This window comes from Periplaneta americana, chromosome 2, assembly GCF_040183065.1.
Source record: "Periplaneta americana isolate PAMFEO1 chromosome 2, P.americana_PAMFEO1_priV1, whole genome shotgun sequence".
Lineage (NCBI taxonomy): Eukaryota > Metazoa > Arthropoda > Insecta > Blattodea > Blattidae > Periplaneta > Periplaneta americana.
Window position 1 is genome coordinate 30,861,085 of NC_091118.1, and position 15,404 is coordinate 30,876,488.

The following is a 15,404-nucleotide window of genomic DNA, read 5'->3' on the forward strand; positions in this document are numbered from 1 at the left end:
GCTTTTAGTACTTTTCGCAATGAAGAACGTGAAATTTTAATTATTTTTATTCGAAACTGTTTGAGCATCTCGTTCGTTCTAGTCTGGTTTCATTTACTTAAGTTCAATAAAGTTTTTTAACCCCTCAAAAACATGGTGTATAATGTTTATCAATATTAATATAGGCCTATAGAGAATGTTTGTGTGTTTGTGTGAAGTAATCTCAGAAGCTACTTAACAGATTTGGATAATTATTTCACCATTGGAAAGTGTATCAGTAGTTTATATAAATCGACATAATGCTATATGCCATTATAGTACCTTCTGAGTGAATCGAGAACTGAGGTAGGATTAAAATAGATCCTTATGTACAAAAAAAAGTTGATACTCTGTCGCAATATTGTTATATTACTTGCTTATTTATACTTTATTTGTCCACATAAAATACTCTAATTTTATGCACTTCAATCTCTTCTTGTACACAGAACATAATGGTATTTTTACGAGTTCTGTCGTAAAGATGAGTATTTTCCCTGGGCCAAAAATAGAGTACATATGGAGTAAAAATTAGTATTTTACCGTTGAGCTTATTGGAGTTCAGTCATTTTACAAAATGTCACGAAATGGTGTTCCTGCGCTCATAATTTACCCATATTCATTTCCTGTGCTTCTTAAAATAATATTTATGTACCACATTCATTTTCAATTTTTTTTATTTACATAAACAATGATGCACAACCGAGCGAGTTGGCTCAGACAGCAGCGTTTGAGACTCGCATTCGGGAGGTCCCGGGTTCAAACACCGTGGCCGATCAGTTTGAAGGGTTTTTCATAGTTTCCCTCAGTCACAAAGGCAAATGCCGAATTGGAAATTTACATGCCATGATTCATCACTTCCTCAATCATCAATACCAAAAACATTAATCAAAATTTAGGCTATAATCAGTTAGTAGCCTATATGAACACAAGCCAAAGAATGAGTTCATGAAATTAATTGCTATATTAGCCTACTTACGGGATCATATTATTTCAGGTAACCTTCACAAAATAATAGTTGATAAATTATAAAAATATTATTTTTTACACGATAAGTCTATTCCTCAAAAGGTTTCCTGTAAGACATATGATGTAACCATAACAACTAACATCCTGAACGACTATCTTCTTGTAAGGATACAGGCAGCTGATAAAACAAAAAATGTCGTATATAGGCCTAAAGAATACATAGGCTACACATTCTAAATGATCTCATGGACACACTTCCCTGATTTCACAGTACGAATATTCAAGGAAGTAATATTATACTTGCGAAATGCTTCTGATTATACTGGGTGTTCATTTCAAAGTGTGTCATGACGTCACTGTTGTTGGGTCACCGATTTGAAGCGAGTTTCAGTTTATATGTTAGAGAAGTTGCCTATTATTTAAGGCGTTCTTCAATCTGAACTTGAGAACGTGTACGGTATAACTTGAACGTCGTAGCAACAGATGGCGGTCTGTACGGTCTGTGTGCTACCATAACCTCTTTCGAACTGTGTTTTGCGCCGGCAAGTCGTACGCAGGGTATTTGTTATCATCGGTTGCGTACGGTAACATTCCACAACACAAATCAAATGCTCCGTGTCCATGTTGACCGTCCAAGTTAATGTCAACAAATACGTAAGTAATCGTCTTAACCCTCTCCCCATATCCCGACAGTACGTATTTCCAAACAGTTCACATTCCTGCCACTACCGGCGTTACCGTACGTATCGGTACGTACTCTTCAGAATGAACGCCGTACTTGCTAGGCAACTTCTCTGCCTCTTAGGTTATACACCTCTGCGGAAGTGTAGGAAGATTGAATTCTCTAGGCTCATCGGCTAGCCACATGACGGCATACAGCGAGCCGTGACACATTTTGAACTGAACACCCAGTAGTTCAATACAGGGTGAACCGTAAGCATTGTCATTAATTTCAGGGGGCTATTTTTCGAGATATTTTAAACAAAAAAATTTAATAATTTTGCTCGTTTTTGCTTCCTTTCCGAGATAAAAATGATTTTATATTAAACATTTCATAGCGTGTTCTGGGAAACACATTGATTTAATTTCCGACATGCTTAGTCAGTTTAAAAGAGCAGTGTATTATGTTAATAAGTGATTGAAAGTATTTTTAGTTTTATCCTTTAAATATGCAGAAACTTGATGCGAACAAATGTAGCGTTTTAAAATTCCTTTTCAGAACCAAAAGTTACATTTGTTCGGTTCAAATTTCTGCACATTTAAAGAATGAAACTAAAATGAGGGGAAGGGGAAGGGAGAGTGAGAAGGGGAAGGGGAGGTGGAGGGGGAGAGAGAGGGAGAGGGGAGGTGGAGGGAGAGGGGAGGTGAAGGAAGAGGGGAAGGGAAAGGGAAAGGAGAAGGAGAAGGAGAAGGAGAAGGAGAAGGAGAAGGAGAAGGAGAAGGAGAAGGAGAAGGAGAAGGAGAAGGAGAAGGAGAAGGAGAAGGAGAAGGAGAAGGAGAAGGAGAAGGAGAAGGAGAAGGAGAAGGAGAAGGAGAAGGAGAAGGAGAAGAGGAGGAGGAGGAGAAGAAGGAGAAGGAGAAGGAGAAGGAAAGGAAAGGAAAGGAAAGGAAAGGAAAGGAAAGGAAAGGAAAGGAAAGGAAAGGAAAGGAAAGGGAAAAAACGAAACGAAAACAAACAAAACAAAATAAAATCAAATAAAAAAGTAAATAAATCTAATGTGCCCGTTCAAGCCGACATCAGTACAGTGTACCTACCGACGTTATTTCCGTCATGGGATTGTGAGGTGATAGCAGTGGCGGCTCGTGAACTTGTGGACTGGGGGAGCTGCAGTAGATTTTGGTATATACAAATTTCACTTCTTGATATCAGTAGGCTACTAATAAGTATAGGACAAAAATAAATGCACTACATATCGAAAAATCAAAACTTCCTGACTTAGTTGGGAGATGTCTGTGGCATCATTTGCTAATCGCTACAAAGAAACTAATACCATCGATTTCAGTCTGAATTTCAGATCAGCAGACACTCAACATGCAATCTACCAGTTCATTCTGAATTGTTTTAGAACTACCTTTAAACAGTGGCATGTTCCAAATGATTTTTGAGAGGCTCGTTTAGATTACTCACGGACTGTAGCAACCCACGAAATACACCAGCGTTCTTCGAATCGTTTTTTTATCATGTCCCCTAGGCCTAAGGGGAAGTTCGTATTGGCCACAAAATCAATTTTTTTTTAATAATTTCACGATTTTTTCTCATTTCTTGATTATGTTTGAGAATGTTTGTTCTGTTCGCTTCACTTAGTCGGGCAGCAATGTTAGTTTTGCCTAACATTGCCAATGAAACAGCATTTTTCAGGTGAGACAGCGAAGATTCGTGGTTTTTAATTTTTAGGGGCAAATGTCCTAAATCTGTCACACCACTCCTAGTCTATGCAGTATCACCACCGAAGAGGAGGCAAGGAAAACAAAATGCATAATTTTTTTGTTCACATCCACGTAACCACAAATGCTTAGAGTAAATTTCATTGTTATACTTCCTTACATATATGCACTATTTCGGCTGGATGAAGCTTGAGTAAGATTTAAGTCGGGTAACGGACGACCCTTTAATTTCACTTCATTATATCAATCTTCTCCGCAAGGGAAAGTTGAGAAAAATAAAATTAATATTCTGTAATTCACACACACTCATGCTTGCACATTTGCACTGGTTAAGTTACGGTATTAAGACGTCACACCAAAGCAATGTTCTAAAAGTGGAAAAGAAGTCTCTTTCGTATTTTACGTGCTATATTAAAAGGATTCTACTCGTACAATCATTTTAAGTTAAGGCAAATATTAGGTTCTGCTGGAGGCTGGATATATATAGGCTACGTAATAATAAGGCAAAAGAGAATATTAATTTCGTTATATTAACTCGATAAGATTCTATAACAGTAAGTATGTGAAGAGAAAATAAAAATTTTGTCATTAAGCTTCAAGGGAATAGAGAATCCATTTGACGTAGCATTACAATAGTGGTGTAGGAAGGGAGGAAAGATCTTCCCTTGTCGCCTGGCTCTGCAAGCCACTGCAGCGAAATATGGGTTTTTAAACAGCGGCAGTTTCCCTCTGCTTCCCTTCACCTCTCTACCCCCTGACCGTGCAAGACACAGCGTATTCCGAATCTCACCGGACCGGTGGCATCAATGACGTCACGTTGCAGCGAAATATGGAACAAAACTTCTGGAAGGATCGATGCTGTCATGGCGACTGTACAAGTTGTTGTCTGTGCTACGCTAGCAAAATTTTGCGAAATTTTCGTACTCCCATCTCGTTCAAAGAAAAGATAGCATAAACAATTTATTTCTTGAACCGGTAGTAATAACGGGTCCGTTGACATGTTCGCTCATAAGCCATTAACATATTGTTTTTACGTTGTGCTCATTACAAACAATACAGCAGAACACACCACCATGACACAACAGTGCACGATGTCATTCGTCTGCTAATTCCCGCCCTAAACAAGAACCAATCAGATTCACTGATGGCGGCTGATGGAGACTGCCACCACCTCTGCAAGTTGATGGCACCGGTGTGACACCGGTGGAGCATCAATGACGTCATCGGTGGAATTCGGAACACCGTATGTCCATCGGATTGCTCACCGGTGAGATTCGGAATACGCTCACACTCTCTATGATCTGTCCCACCCTGCAGATCCCAGGACGACTTTGAATGCAGTGTCAATTCCAATACAGTCGACGCGCAAAAAGATAATGCATAAGATAATAGTAGGCCTACATATTCCCGGTCAGATGAAATATAAAGCAATTTGCCAATAAAAGCTGTAACAAGATTTATTCTTGTACAAATTAAAATAAATATTATTTTTATTCTCCTGTCAAAGTAGGGAGTGCTGCAGCTCCGCAGCTCTTATGGACGAGCAGCCTCTGGGTACACAAAAGAAATAACACATTACTATTTAGCGGAGAAGACGAGAGTTTGTACTGTGAACAAGGCAGTAGCATCAGAGGCGTGGTACGATGTATTCAGCAAGTCGAGGAGATGTTCCTTCTGTGTTCTTCTTTTTATCCTAAAAATAAAATAGAGTTATAGGCCTACCTACAAATTTATATGCTGTAAACAGAGGTTTGACGGAAGTCTATAGCCTACGTTGTCAATTGTAAAATTTTTCATTTCAGCAAATTCTGTATTGCATCGTTGCGTCTTCTTTAGCAGTAAAGACGTAACTGGCTTTCAAATATGAACTTGATGTTATAGTTAATGAAATATTACCTTTCCATTAGGAACTAGATGGTTATTGCTTCGCAAATCATTAACGTGATAATGCACAGGTCACTGTGCCATAATTTTGAGTGATGGTACAAGGGTAATTAAATAAATACTTAGCCTACTTACTTACTAGCTTTTAAGGAACCCGGAGGTCCATTGCCGCCCTTAGATAAGCCCGCCATTGGTCCCTATCCTGAGCAAGGTTAATCCAGGGTCTACCATCATATCCCACCTCCCTCAAATCCATTTTAATATTATCTTCCCATCTACGTCTCGGCCTCCCAAAGATCTTTTTCCCACCGGCCTCCCAACTAACTCTCTACATGCATTTCTGGATTCGCCCATACGTGCTACATGCCCCGCCCATCTCAAACGTCTGGATTTAATGTTCCTAATTATGTAAGGTGAAGAATACAATGCGTGCAGCTCTGCGTTGTGTAACTTTCTCCATTCTCCTGTAACTTCATCCCTCTTAGCCCCAAATATTTTCCTAAGAACTTCATTCTCAAACATCCTTAATCTCTCTTCCTCTCTCAAAGTGAAAGTCCAAGTTTCACAGCCATACAGAACAATCGGTAATATAACTGTTTTATAAATTCTAACTTTTAGATTTTTTGACAGCAGACTAGATGACAAAAGCTTCTCAACCGAATAATAACAGGCATTTCCCATATTTATTCTGCATTTAATTTCCTCCCGAGTGTCATTTATATTTGTTACTGTTGCTCCAAGATATTTGAATTTTTCCATCTCTTCGAAGGATAAATCTCCAATTTTTATAGTTCCATTTCGTACAATATTGTGGTCACACAAATAAATACATAAATAAATGTTACTTTTATCAAAAATAAATAATTCAGTAATGCAGTAACGACGTACTCTCGCAATACCCTATTCCAACCAATTAACCAATATGTAGCTAGAAAATTGATAATGTTTTGCTGCTTTATGGTGTTTCAACTCTGACGTGAAAGGTCTAGGATATCAATTTAGAGCCCGGAATTTTAGGTGCTAAAAGTTAATATTGTTCCTCGGTATAGTTTATAAAATAGAAGCCATGCCTCCACTTCTTTGACACGTCATTCTTGCCTTCTGTATTTTCCTTTTGGCACCGTTAAAGGTCTCTTATTCTCTTAAATGCCGCTTACAAATTAGCACACGGTTTGCAAGATTCATTACCCAGTCCTAGTGACTGTTGTCTATTATTGCATATCGGACTCCTGTGAACTAAGCTTAAAATCCTTGTGACTGTTGTCTATTATTGCATATCGGACTCCTGTGAACTAAGCTTAAAACCCTTGTGACTCTTGTCTATTATTGCATATCGGACTCCTGTGAACTAAGCTTAAAACCCTTGTGACTGTTGTCTATTATTGCATATCGGACTCCTGTGAACTAAGCTTAAAATCCTTGTGACTGTTGTCTATTATTGCATATCGGACTCCTGTGAACTAAGCTTAAAACCCTTGTGACTCTTGTCTATTATTGCATATCGGACTCCTGTGAACTAAGCTTAAAACCCTTGTGACTGTTGTCTATTATTGCATATCGGACTCCTGTGAACTAAGCTTAAAACCTTGTGACTGTTGTCTATTATTGCATATCGGACTCCTGTGAACTAAGCTTAAAACCCTTGTGACTGTTGTCTATTATTGCATATCGGACTCCTGTGAACTAAGCTTAAAACCCTTGTGACTGTTGTCTATTATTGCATATCGGACTCCTGTGAACTAAGCTTAAAACCCTTGTGACTGTTGTCTATTATTGCATATCGGACTCCTGTGAACTAAGCTTAAAACCCTTGTGACTGTTGTCTATTATTGCATATCGGACTCCTGTGAACTAAGCTTAAAACCCTTGTGACTGTTGTCTATTATTGCATATCGGACTCCTGTGAACTAAGCTTAAAACCCTTGTGACTGTTGTCTATTATTGCATATCGGACTCCTGTGAACTAAGCTTAAAACCCTTGTGACTGTTGTCTATTATTGCATATCGGACTCCTGCGAACTAAGCTTAAAACCCTTGTGACTGTTGTCTATTATTGCATATCGGACTCCTGTGAACTAAGCTTAAAACCCTTGTGATTGTTGTCTATTATTGCATATCGGACTCCTGTGAACTAAGCTTAAAACCGTCCTCACAGGCACCACATCTATTATTTACACTCAGTGTCATTCTTAACTTCTTCTTCTTCTTCTTCTTCTTCTTCTTCTTCTTCTTCTTCTATCCCTTATGCCTTGCAGCGTCGGGCCCTCCACCCTTTTCTTATATCTCTCCCGGTCCAATGCCAATCTTCTTATTTCCCGGATTTCCTTCCCTCTTCCCCTCACCACATCATTAACGTATTGTTCCCATTCTATTCTTGCTCTACCCCTCCTCCTTTTATCTTCTACTCTTGATTCGAATACTTCTTTCACTTACCTCTCATCTCCCATTCTAACCAGATGTCCAAACCAATTCAGTTTCCTTTCAATTTGTTCTACCACTGGTGCCTGCAGCAGTTCATTTCTAATATTTATATTTCTAACTCTACCTCTCTTAGTTTTCCCAACTACTTTTCTCAGATATTTCATTTCTGATGCCGTCACCCTACTGTCTTCCTCCGACGAGTTTAGCGCTGGGACCTGAGGTATTCTTGCCATCGGTGCGGGGGGGTTGCAGGTAGATTCTTTTGTATTGTATTGTATTTATTAACATTCCATGGTATTCATACATGCTTACAGCTAGAATATGGAATAAGTCAAAAAACTTAATACTATTATAAAATCTTAATTTATAGTCACAGTCTAGATGAAATATATACAGACGAGATTTACAATATAGTCTACTAGTACAACACATAGTTTTAGTATCAATTTCATGAAGTGTTATTGAATGTCATGAATTCACCTACAGAATAGAAGGCGTGAGAAATTAGGTACTTCTTTAATTTGGCCCTAAATAATTTTATGTTTTGAGTTTCATTTTTTATATCGATAGGGAGGCTATTAAACATTTTTACTGCCATATAACGCACTCCTTTTTGATAGCACGATAGACTTGCCGATGGAGTATGAAAGTCATTTTTTTGACGTGTATTTATGCTATGAACTGTTGAATTCGTTACAAAGTTTTCACGATTACATACGAGGAAGACTATTAATGAAAAGATATACTGACAAGCCATGGGTATTATTTGTAGTTTTTTGAAAATAGTCCTACACGACTCCCTAGATTTCGCACCTACTATTATTCTAATTACTCTTTTTTGTAATAGAAATATATTGTTACTATCTGTGGAATTTCCCCAGAATATTATTCCAAAACTCATTACCGAGTGGAAGTATGCAAAGTATATTGTTTTTTTAAGGTATTGATATTTACTATCTTTTGCATAGATCTAATAGCAAAACAAGCTGAATTTAGTTTGGGGGTAATTTCTTTAATATGATTTTTCCAATTTAACACATTATCGATTTTTAAGCTGTTGTTGTTGTTTCTAATAGGGATCTATTGTTAATTATTGCGCTAGAAATTTGCGACGTTGAATTTGGACAGGATTTAAATTGAATTATATTAGTTATGAAAGTTGCTACAGCCAAGCCGAGCCGAGCGGAGTGGGAAGTATCAATCGTCCAAAAATATGCAGTCTTCAGTTTGTAGTAGTGTGTGAATATTTCATACATATATTGTTTACCTAGGCCTATGTGATTTTGTTATAAATATATTAAACATCATCATCATCATCATCATCATCATCGTCATCATCAACTTTCAGGTTTAGGCCTTCAGACCTGTTCCGTCCTAAGGGAATATCGTCAGTCCATCTTGTTCTTGGGCGCCCAACATCTCTACGTCCTTTGGGCTTATAATTTAGCATTATTTTGGGAAGTCGCGTTTCATCCATTCTAATTATGAGTCATTCCACGTCAAATCGCACAGCAATAAAACACGACCTTCTCGGAAATGGTCGAATTTTTTTTCATGAATTCCAGACATCAAATAAGGAGACCCGTATTTTTTTATTTTCACAATTATTAATTATTTGTGTAGTTATGAATATTTGAAGTTACGCAAATTATGCGCGCACTGTTACATAAACTCGCTTGGAACTTTGTGTCTACATATAATTGAGATTTGCGGTTTGGCGCATTTGAAAGACGAAATACAACACTTTTTATTACTTTAGGCCTATCACAAATAAATTTAAAATTTGGCCTATTTTTTTATCATTTCTTTTTCAAAGCAAAATTACTATATTAAATAGCCAAGTAAAAAATCTGGAAAAATATAGACTTGTTCGCTGATGTATTATCTGTAAACTACTGCATTTATAAATATGGGATCGGCACCCATACATTTGTAACAATTTATTTTCCGGAGGCATGCACGCACTCGCGATGCCCAACTAATGAACTGCTTGCAGCCATAGGCTAGAAGGCTGCCCGTGGAAATTTCCCGTTGCATCTGATGTCACCATACTAATCATCAAATGATTAATACCTTAAGGAACAGTAAATATCTTATCTAAAATTATTTTATTATTGTCAGCTCAGGGGGAAGCCCTTCACAGTTTATACTGTAATATAGCCAAGTGTTTGATGATAGCAAGACTGGGTAAGGCAGTAAACTTTATGGCAGTAAACAGATGGCATGAGAGAAAAATAATGTCAGGGTTTGAATTTCGCGCAGTGACGTGACTTCTATACAACATGAGTGACGGTAAAGATCGCGTAATATATAACAAGTGTTTAAATCCATTTACTTCCTAATCACGCTTTTAAAAAGAAAAGTACACTAAGACGCGTAAGTCGCGACTTATTGATAAAGCTCAATTTAAAGGAGTCTTTGAGTGTGCAAATATGTGATTTGTTCCGTAAAAATCAATCAATTTCCGCATAGGTCAGGTGAAATTATATGTGAAGCCGGTAGTTCTTGTGATATTAATAAACATGAATCAAATGAAAGTGCGGACAGAGAAAGTGATTATCCCAGTATTTCTTCTAGCAGTTCTATGGATACAGTGCTAGAAATCAGTAATATTGAGGAATTAAACAAGAGTTTGATGTCAATAGAATCCCCTATCAAGAAAAGAAAGATACAACAAAACGATACCCCCGTGAAAAGTTTCAAAAGTAAAAGGCTCCCTAGCATGTTAAATTTTTCATGTAGAAGATGCATCATCATCCATTCAAAAGTCAGCCATATTTTATTTTTGACGGAATGCAAAGAAAGTACAACCTGAAAATTACATAGTTATTGTAGACTTTTCTGAAAATTATTCATTTGTAATACAAGATTCAATACAAGGTGTGCATTGGAACATATGCCAAGCCACAATACAGTACAATTTTAATTTTACTTCCTACTTTATTTTACTTTATATTCTCTTATAGGCCTATTAATATTATATCTGAACTGTGACCGAACACGAGCGCTGCTCATTCGGTCTGAAATTTTGTTAATACTACTGCATCTCCTTTTTTTATATTGATTGTATTATTTTATTTCTGTTTCTCTTATTTGTAATTATATTCTTTATTCTGTACTTTTAAATAAATAAATAAATAAATAAATAAATAAATAAATAAGTAAGTAAGTAAGTAAGTAAGTAAGTAAGTAAGTAAGTAAATAAATAAATAAATAAATAAATAAATAAATAAATAAATAAATAAATAAATAAATAAATAAATAAATAAATAAATAAATAAATAAATAAATAAATAAATAAATCCTTTCGTAGTATATTTCAAAGGAGATACAGAAATTCGTTACAAAAGTAATGTCATCTCAGAAACCATGAAACATGACACCGATCCCTTTCACTTTTTTCAAACCGAAGCAATCAATTTCTTAAAGCAAGAATTTAACGATATGAAAAAAATCATCTACTTTTCCAATGGATCAAGTTCACAATACAAAAAAAAATTAAATAATTGCTTACAATGAAGACGATTATGGAATTAGTGCTGAATGATACTTCTTTGCAATGTCGCATGGTAAAGGTCCATGTGTTGGTATTGGAGATACTGTTAAAAGACTTGCCACGAGAGTTAGCCTATACAAGATCCTATAACAACACAAGAAAAAAAAAACTGTTTGATTAGTCACAAAAAACATTTCTAACGTGTCATTTATATTTTGTCCATTCAATAAGCATAAAAACCACACTGAAAATTTGCAGGCCAGATACCATAATCTAAAACCAATAACTGGTACATAAAATTATATTCTTTCATTCCGTTGTCAAAACTGAAGATTTAGTAAAACAATTTTCTTTCAAGAAAGAAGGTAGGCGAATGAAAATTTAAAATGTGAATGAAAAGAAACATTTGAAAAGCATAATGTACAATTATTTGAAGATATCATAATAAGTAAATTAGCAGTGTTTCCTCGAGTAACTTGATCCGTACTGGGTGTAATGTTGCAACGTTCAGTCAATCATCCAGCGCCGATAAACCTCTTAGCGCGCTTTAACGCTTCCCGTCCACTGCTGCTGCGCCGACCGCTACACATTGTGTCGTAAGTAATTAAATTTCCATTAAACTATTGGAGATCCCATTCTGATTTTTTCTGGAATTATTAAGAATACTTCAGTGCACCTAGTAGGCATTTTCTAGATTTTTAATAGGGCTATTTCACATTGATGTATATGTTTTAAGAATTGAGTTATAAAAAAAATATTTGAAATAATTATATTAAAATTAGTTAGTAAATATTTAATAAAAGACAGTACTTTAAGCTTTTAAATGCATTTTTCAAAAAAATTTTAACATCAATATCGTCAGAAATATGACGCTTTAAATGTTGCATTGTGCGACATTTTTAACGAATTTTAACATGTAATATTTTAAAAACATGTGGACTTAGGAGGAAATAAAAATGCACTTGTTGGTTTATGAGACCCATTGAGTTGGTAAAAAAAATATAAACGCAATCAGAAATATGAAGGTCAAAATTTGTATAATTTTGTGCGATTTGACGTGGAATGACTCTTATGTGGTCATACCAATTTCTCTTCTGTTGTTCCACTCTGTTGTTCATGTTAAATATATTCAGCTCTGTTCTGATATCAGTGTTCTTTCTGCGGTCTAGGAGGCTAGTCCCTGCAACTGATCTTAGGAATTTCATTTCCGAAGTCTCTATTTTCCTCTTATCTTTCCTATTTAAGGTCCAATTTTCGCATCCATACATCAGGACTGGTGTGGCTACTACTTTATAAAGTTTCAGTTGCGTTTCTTTTGTAGTTTTCTGTCGTAAGTGTCTCCTGATGGTTCCGCATATTCTCCCAAATTTCTGAACTTTCATATTTATATCTTCGTTTTGGTTATATGTCACATTAGACCCTAAATATTTGAAGTTGGATCCTTGTTCAATTATTTTATTATTTATAATAATTTTGCATCTAAGTGGATTTTTCCCTAAAAAGGCCATTGATTTTGTCTTCGTAGTAGATATATTCAAGTTATATTCTGTCATTATGTTCTGTAATTTGAAGGATGCCATTTGTAGTCCATCTTCTGTTTCTTCTATGATAGCCTGATCATCAGTGAATAAAATTGTATTTAAAACTGTATTTCCTAGTTTATACCCCCCGTTATAGTATCTTGCCATCTCTTAATGGCCTCGTCAATATATATATATATATATATATATATATATATATATATATATATATATATATGTATATATATATATATATATACTAAAAAGTGCTGGAGACATCGGGCAGCCTTGTTTAACACCTTGGTTTACTTCAGCTGTTGTACCTGTTCCATTGTCAATCGTAATTAATGTATTTTGATACAGGCTTTGTATAACAATTATTAGATGGATGGGGTATCCTTTGTTCCTCATTATGTTCCTTAGTTTTTCCCGTAAGACTTTATCAAAGGCTTTTTCGTAATCTACAAATAATATGTATATATGTATATTAAATAAATTGTTGCAATTTTTGCTCAACCATCTCCCTGATGTTAGCTATGTTAATATTATATGAATTACTCATATTAAATATTTCACCGTTACAAGTCATTTTTAAGGAAACATGCTGTGGAAAATGGGTCAACGAGACGAGTAGATATTTTAGCGTACAATGCTGACACTAAACAGGGCATCATTGTGGACCCCACGATACGTTTTGAAATAGCATGTCATCAGTCAGCCGAGGTCCACCTTGAGAAGAAGTCGATCTATGAGCCTACAGTCAACTATTTCAAGCTGAAATATGCCTTAATTCACGTTGAGGTATTCGGCTTGCTCATAGGTGCTCGAGGGACTATACCAGCTTTTTTCGAAGAATTTCGACGGCAGTTTGCTCTGCCAACATCTCTGAGGGATGACATTGTGATAATTGTGTTAAAAAAATCCTGCCAAATCCTAATTAATCACATGGTGCCACATTAATAGCAATTGTAATTTTTCACGCCCTTTTCTTTGTTTCCCTTTTTTAAAACTTAATATATATGTTTACATATGTATAATCATTTTTTCTGAGGATATACTAAGTCCGTAAGGGCTATCCTCAATAGGGGGCAGTTTAATATTATTATTATTTTTTTAAATTGATTCCTTTACAAATTTAATTCAATTCTTCTAATCACTAAATTTTATAGTATGATTCTTCTTTTCATTTATATTATTGTAGTTTTATTATGATTTTTATGTTTATTTATTTTATTGTATTTGTATTTCTGATGGTGTGATGACCTTAACTCCACCAGAATAAATAAATAATAGACTAAATAAATAAATAAATAAATAAATAAATAAATAAATAAATAAATAAATAAATAAATAAATAAATAAATAAATAAATAAAATGTTCTACAATGCTTTCCTTCTCTGAACACGTAAGTACGAATGGTTGTATCTCTATCTCGCCAAAAATACGTTAGAAAACTAATAGGCATAATGCTCTCGTAAATTGGGCGAATGTTTTCAGTATGATTGTACTTCCTTCCAGACTGCCGCTGTCACTGTTCCCTCCCACTCCAGTACCGCGCTACACTAGTTGGAATCGCATTCCTCTCAGCCCTAAACTCCTCAGAGGATGACAGTACTTTTATGCGTATCCATCATTGCCCAAGTCTCAGCACCATACAGGAGTCCAGGTAAATATAGGCCTACTGTTTTATACATTCTTAACTTTTAGCACTTAAAATTCCGAGCTCTAGATATCATATTACATTTTATTCTCATGCGATTATCTATCGTGCTTTTCTATAAATATTTCAGATGCCTAGGAAATAACATGGGGGAATCAAAATAGAGTGTCAGTTGGGAAGCCGCAAGGAAAAATACCATTGGCGAGGCCGAGACGTAGATGGGAGGATACTATTAAAATGGATTTGAGGGAGGTGTGATATGATGGTAGAGACTGGATTAATCTTGAATAATTTCAAGGGAAAAATTGTTCCGGGGCCGGGTATCGATCCCGGGACCTCTGGTTGAACGTACCAGCGCTCTACCACTGAGCAACCCGGGAACTCCACCCGACACCGTCTCAACTTTTCCCTTTATATCCACACAACTCGCGTGGGCTGACGAAACGCCAGAGACCCACAACGAGTGCACACAATCTCTGTGTGACTTGGAATTGTGGTTTTCTGTTAACGAACACAATAACGTATATATTATGCAAATCTAGTCTTTCAGGTGCAGCTCCCTGTAAAGCAGATTTGAATAATTTCAAGGGAAAAATTGTTCCGGGGCCGGGTATCGATCCCGGGACCTCTGGTTAAACGTACCAGCGCTCTACCACTGAGCTACCCGGGAACTCCACCCGACACCGTCTCAACTTTTCCCTTTATATCCACACAGCTTGGATTAATCTTTCTTAGGATGGGGACCGATGGCGGGCTTTTGTGAGGGCGGCAATGAACCTCCGGGTTCCTTCAATGCCATAAGTAAGTGAGGAAGATAGTTTTGGTTTGATCCTGGCCAGTCACCATAACAATACTATTATCCTGAATTATTTGTTAGAAACATTTTCAAATATAATTTTACATAAATATAACTGTAGAAAACACGTTAAAAATCTAAACTATACAAAACAATAAAAATATAAAAAATGAAAGTATTGACATAATAATGAAGTGTGAGGGTGTAAATACATTTAGACGATGTATAATAGTACATTATGCAACGAGCCTATAATG

At 36.0% G+C, this 15,404-nt stretch overlaps 1 protein-coding gene across 1 annotated transcript in view; it reads right to left on the reverse strand.

Moving 5' to 3' along the window:
• Obp93a (Odorant-binding protein 93a) overlaps positions 1–15,404 on the reverse strand; it is a 288,764-nt gene that overhangs the window by 96,150 nt on the left and 177,210 nt on the right. The window lies entirely within an intron of this gene.